Source organism: Pseudophryne corroboree, chromosome 7, assembly GCF_028390025.1.
Source record: "Pseudophryne corroboree isolate aPseCor3 chromosome 7, aPseCor3.hap2, whole genome shotgun sequence".
Lineage (NCBI taxonomy): Eukaryota > Metazoa > Chordata > Amphibia > Anura > Myobatrachidae > Pseudophryne > Pseudophryne corroboree.
In genome coordinates this window covers 272,638,931-272,645,467 of record NC_086450.1, presented here as the reverse complement: position 1 = coordinate 272,645,467, position 6,537 = coordinate 272,638,931, and the positions used below count along the sequence as shown (strand labels likewise).

Sequence of the window (6,537 nt, the reverse complement as noted above, 5' to 3'; positions counted from 1 at the left end):
GAAATACAGTAAGCCACCATGAGGTTAGATATCCAATAAAGTAAATAGTATTATAAGTGTAATACTCATCAGAGTGTGAACACCCAGGGATTTGATTCTAAGTCCTTAAGATCCTGGAGTCCGCAGGTAGGTCATGGATCCTTGTCTGGACGCGCATTTCGCCCATTAGGCTTGTTCACCAAGGTAATGTCTAGTGCCATGGTGCCTCTATTTATACCCAGGTATTAATGGGAAGTATTAAGTGACAGGTGGAATAAAGATTGAGAGTGGGTCCACCACTCCATTTGGATTAAATTTTTAAGTCACTCATTGGATGGCTTGCTGGTTGCCATGGTAGTCCATCTGTTGGTATTATGGAATATGTATGTTTTTTGTTTACAGAGGGGTGAACCATTGGTGTATTACGCTAGATGTAATGCCCTGAATCAATTACCTATGAGCATGGATTCATCCATTAGTTTGATGTTGTACTGCGTAGGGCTTCCCGGTTTACATTGTGTGTGAGGGCACATCAACCTGTGCATCATCAGGAGGGCGCCACGGCTGTTGTGTGAGATCGCCATGATGACACTGTCCATGATCGCTCATAGTGATAAACAGAACTGTAGTGGTGATCGTGTGTAGTGTGGGGTCATTGTGATTGGTGGTGTGAGGTGCTATTTGACAGCTGTCTCATGCTTTTAACTCTATTCTATGGGTGTATATGAGCATCAGTTGAGGTTGCTATAGATAGTCAATGTTATGGTTTCTTACACTAAAGTGATAGTGCATAGTTTGATGCCGCTTCTAAAATAAAATAAGTTTTTTTTATCATTAGATTGAGTGCCTTCATGCATTATAGTGTACAGTAAGTACATGTATGTGTTGTAACAGTCCGTGATATTAGTTTATAAAGTGTGAGCTATTAGGACCATTGTGGATAGTCGCTGTTGTGGCTATTTTCCACTCTAGTGATAATGTGTATCTTTGTTTATAAAATGTAGACAATAGGGAGAAAGGAGTGTGTATATATACAAAATTATGATCTTATTTCTATATTATGAAGAGTTGGGATGGAGATGTGTATGTGTGTTTACTCTGCTATTGTGAGAAAGAGGGGAGATTCTAACTTCTCATATGAGTTGGTGATGTAACTATAAATGTGCCAAAATAAATAAGATGGATAAGCAACTAGTGAATGGGAAATGGGAGAGGATATGTTTCCTATATACTGTAACTAAAAAGTATACATTGGTTAATCTATATATATATAAAAATGGATGTATGTGTGTATGTATGTTCCAGCATAACTCTGGAATGCCTGGTGCAATTTACACCAAACTTGTTACACATACTGTATGACTTACAATCTGGAAAAAAAAATGTGTGGGTAAGACACCCCTAGCACCCCTAAGGGTGGATATGGGAAGAGGGTGACATGTAAAAATCCATAGTTTTCGGGGTCGCTGAGATAAATACACTCCTGATGCTGTTTTTCAGTCCAAGCTCAGCCCCCATCAGCATGGGGGGGTGAGAAGGGGTGAAAAATAAAATATCTAAATGGGTGTAGTACTGGTGACCGGCGGTCTCCTGACCGCCGGTCACCTTACCGACGCCGGGATCCCGGCAGCATACCGACGCCGGGATCCCGGCGGGGAGGGGCGAGTGCAGCAAGCCCCTTGCGGGCTCGCTGCACTCGCCACGCTGCGGGCTCGGTGGCGACCTGCGGTCGCCACGGGTTCTATTCCCACTCTATGGGTGTCGTGGACACCCACGAGTGGAAATAGTCCCTGTTGGTCGGCATGCCGACCATCGGGATAGTGAGCCATCGGGCTCACGGATGAGGTCATGTGACTGTCGGTCAGCTGACCGTCGGTCACATGAATACCACCCGTCTAAATATATATATATATATATATATATATATATATATATATGGGTTCACTATGGTATGCTGGCGGACGGGCTCCCGACCGCCGACTTACAGACACGGCGGCACGCTACGCTATTTTATTCTCCCTCGTGGACCTCCACGAGGGAGAACAATTGTTGGTATACTGTGCGCCGGGATCCCGTCAGTCGGCATACTGAAGACCACCCATATATATATATATATATATATATATATCATATATATGTATGTATGTATGTATGTATGTATGTATGTATATGTTCCAGCATAACTCTGGAATGCCTGGAGCAATTTACACCAAACTTGATACACATATTATTTATTATTATTTATTTATTTCCAGTTATTTATATAACACACACATCTTCCACAGCACTTTACAGAGAATAATTGCCCATTCATATCAGTCCCTGCCCCAGTGGAGCTTACAATCTATATTCCCTATCACATTCACACTTGGTTTGTCCTCCGCACTGTTAGGGCCATGGTGGGAATCGAACCCATGACCTCAGTGCTGTGAGGCAGTAATGCTAACCATTACACTATCTGTACTACCTGACAATCTGGAATGAAATACTGTGGGGGTTAGACACCCCTAGAACCCCTAGGGGTGGGGGGTGGAAAGGGGGTGACATGTAAAAATCCATAGTTTTTGGGCCTAACTCTGGAATGCCTGGAGCAATTTACACCAAACTTGGTACACATATGACTTACAATCTGGACAAAAAACTGTGGGGGAAAGACATGCCTAGCACCCCTAGGGGCGGGGGGCGGAAGGGGGTGACATGTAAAAATCCATAGTTTTTGGCATAACTCTGGAATGCCTGGAACAGTTTACACAGAGGCACACATGGGTAGGTGCAGAGGCACACACGTGTAATTGCAGAGGCACTGACGGGTAGGGGCAGAGGCACACACAGGGAGAGGCAGAGGCACCCACGTGTAAGGGCAGAGGCACAGACAGGTATGGGGAGAGTCACTCATGGGTAGGGGCAGAGGCACCTACAGGTAAGGATACAGATCCACATGGGTAGAGGTAGAGAGAAGGGGCAGAGGCACCCACAGGTAAGGATAGAGGCACACACAGGTAGGGTCAGAGGCACCCATGGGTAGGGGCAGAGGCACACACAGGTAAGTATAGAGGAACACACAGGTAGGGGCATAGGTATATGGGTAGGAACAGAGGCACCTATGGGTAAGGGCAGATGCACACATGTGTAGGGGCAGAGGCACACATGGATAGGGGTGATCTACTGAATCATCTGTAAATGTAATCTCATGTATGTGTGCATGACAACTCGGATATTCAAATTGAGAATACTGGAGCATATGGGCTCTGTTAAGAATGCCACTTCGGATAACATCAAGTTTAAAAAAACGTACTTCTGTGGCCCGCCATTTCCATCACGTCCATAATGACAATTATAAAGCAGTAAGAGTCTTTTGACTAGAAAGAATCAATCTTGGAATTAGGAGTGGAGACCTGACAAAAGAACTGATGAAATGCGAGAGCGAATGGACATTCAAACTGGGAATGCTTGCACCACATGGTCTCACTGAATATATTAATTATCAAGTATTTATTTCAGACTACAACTTATAAAAAATCATATACCAACTGACTTCATCGTTAATCATCTTGAGTTTTAATTAGTCTCCAATTTCCAGAGTATTGCCTTGTAGATCTCACTTTATCCCTGTACTATGTCAGAACAATACACAATCCCTGCTCACTATATTAGCAGTAATAGAGTGCTGGATGAGGATATCAGTGGAGGAAATGAAGGAAACCCAGAACTATCTACAAACAAACCACACTGGATATGCCCAACCCCATCAGTTCTTGGAAGCTAAGCAGTGTTGGGCCCGGTTAGTATCTGGATGGGAGACCCCCAGAGAATACTGGGTGTTGCAATCATGGTGAACCGGACCACCAACTCTCTCTGAGCCACTTAAATCATCATCACTGTCTGAATATAACTCACACAAACTGCATAATACAGGATCATCAAATTTAATATCACCTTTACACCTATTTGCTGTGTACTTTATAAGCAAACTTACTGAATACCCGTGCTTCGCTATGGAATTTAAAGTATTTCCGTGCGTATAAATTTCATTTTGAAGGACTTCCTGGTAAACTAATTAGAGTTACAACAGGACATGCTCTGCCCACTGCTGCCAATCCTCCGGGTGGGCCTTCCTCGGATTGATGCTGTCAAAAGGCTGGCATTAAGGAGAATAATCCGCCTCCTTCTCTGCCCCATCCCGCCTCTGATGCTGCCCTGTTCAGTGCTGTAAATGCTGGGATGACAGGCCTAGCTCTGCCCGCTGTATGTTAAATATGTATGGTTTGCAGGGATAGGCTTACTCTATTCCAAATGGCACTATGTATCCTTGCTTAGCTTCTCAATCTCCTGAGAGCTAGCCATTTGAGGTAAAAAAAGTAAAGATTTTGCACAACACTTAAGGTCACCGGGAGAGCTGTTGATACCCTTTATACAGCAGATAAGCAATCGCTGACTATCAAGCTTTCCTTTAATGCATTTTTTCCACTTTTCGTAATATAGAAATAAGTTTATAATTTTGTGTATATATATATATATATATATATATATATACACTGCTCAAAAAAGTAAAGGGAACACTTAAACAACACAATGTTACTCCAAGTCAATGACACTTCTGTGGAATCAAACTGTCCACTTAGGAAGCAACACTGATTGACAATCAATTTCACATGCTGTTGTGCAAATGGAATAGACAACAGGTGGAAATTATAGGCAATTAGCAAGACACCCCCAATAAAGGAGTTGTTCTGCAGGTGGTGACCACAGACCACTTCTCAGCTCCTATGCTTTCTGGCTGATGTTTTGGTCACTTTTGAAAGCTGGCGGTGCTTTCGCTCTAGTGGTAGCATGAGATGGAGTCTACAACCCACACAAATGGCTCAGGTAGTGCAGCTCATCCAGGATGGCACATCAATGCGAGCTGTGGCAAGAAGGTTTGCTGTGTCTGTCAGCGTAGTGTCCAGAGCATGGAGACGCTACAAGGAGACAGGCCAGTACATCAGGAGACGTGGAGGAGGCCGTAGGAGGGCAACAACCCAGCAGCAGGACCGCTACCTCCGCCTTTGTGCAAGGAGGAACAGGAGGAGCACTGCCAGAGCCCTGCAAAATGACCTCCAGCAAGCCACAAATGTGCATGTGTCTACTCAAATGATCAGAAACAGACTCCATGAGGGTGGTATGAGGGCCCGACGTCCACAGGTGGGGGTTGTGCTTACAGCCCAACACCGTGCAGGACGTTTGGCATTTGCCAGAAAACACCAAGATTGGCAAATTCGCCACTGGCGTCCTGTGCTCTTCACAGATCAAAGCAGGTTCTCACTGAGCACATGTGACAGACGTGACAGAGTCTGGGGACGCCAAGGAGAACGTTCTGCTGCCTGCAACATCCTCCAGCATGACCAGTTTGGCAGTGGGTCAGTAATGGTGTGGGGTGGCATTTCTTTGGGGGCCGCACAGCCCTCCATTTGCTCGCCAGAGGTAGCCTGACTGCCATTAGGTACCGAGATGAGATCCTCAGACCCCTTGTGATACCATATGCTGGTGTGGTTGGCCCTGGGTTCCTCCTAATGCAAGACAATGCTAGACCTTATGTGGCTGGAGTGTGTCAGCAGTTCCTGCAAGACGAAGGCATTGATGCTATGGACTGGCCCGCACGTTCCCCAGACCTGAATCCAATTGAGCACATCTGGGACATCATGTCTCGCTCCATCCACCAATGCCACGTTGCACCACAGACTGTCCAGGAGTTGGCGGATGCTTTAGTCCAGGTCTGGGAGGAGATCCCTCAGGAGACCATCCGCCACCTCATCAGGGGCATGCCCAGGCATTGTAGGGAGGTCATACAGGCATGTGGAGGCCACACACACTACTGAGCCTCATTTTGACTTGTTTTAAGGACATTACATCAAAGTTGGATCAGCCTGTAGTGTGTTTTTCCACTTTAATTTTGAGTGTGACTCCAAATCCAGACCTCCATGGGTTAATAAATTTGATTTCCATTGATCATTTTTGTGTAATTTTGTTGTCAGCACATTCAACTATGTAAAGAACAAAGTATTTAATAAGAATATTTTATTAATTCAGATCTAGGATGTGTTATTTTAGTGTTCTCTTTATTTTTTTGAGCAGTGTGTATATATATATATATATATATATATATATATATATATTTATATTTATATTTATAAGAAATAGTATAAGACTCCTCAGTCTTAACAGAGGGCACTCACCAATCCACAATATTTAAAGATTTATTGCTGCATCAAAAACATTGCTTCCATGTCGACGTTTCGGCACATCGGCCTTTCTCAAGACGACCATCAAGGACAACCATCCAGCATGTCAAATGAACACATTGTCCTTGATGGTTGTCTTCAGAAAGGCCGATGTGCCGAAACGTCGACATGGAAGTAATGTTTTTGATGCAGCAATAAATCTTTAAATATTGTGGATTGGTGAGTGCCCTCTGTTAAGACTGAGGAGTCTTATACTATTTCTTATATGTGTCAAAACCTTGATTGGCTTTCTTGAGGAGCACCCCGCTGATGACAGTGAAACAGATGGCAGCCACAACTT

The 6,537-nt window shown here is 44.3% G+C and overlaps 1 pseudogene; it reads left to right on the top strand.

The window, feature by feature from the left end:
- Positions 1–3,690: 3,690 nt before the first annotated feature.
- On the top strand, positions 3,691–3,809 carry LOC134946293 (5S ribosomal RNA; annotated as a pseudogene).
- Positions 3,810–6,537: the final 2,728 nt, after the last annotated feature.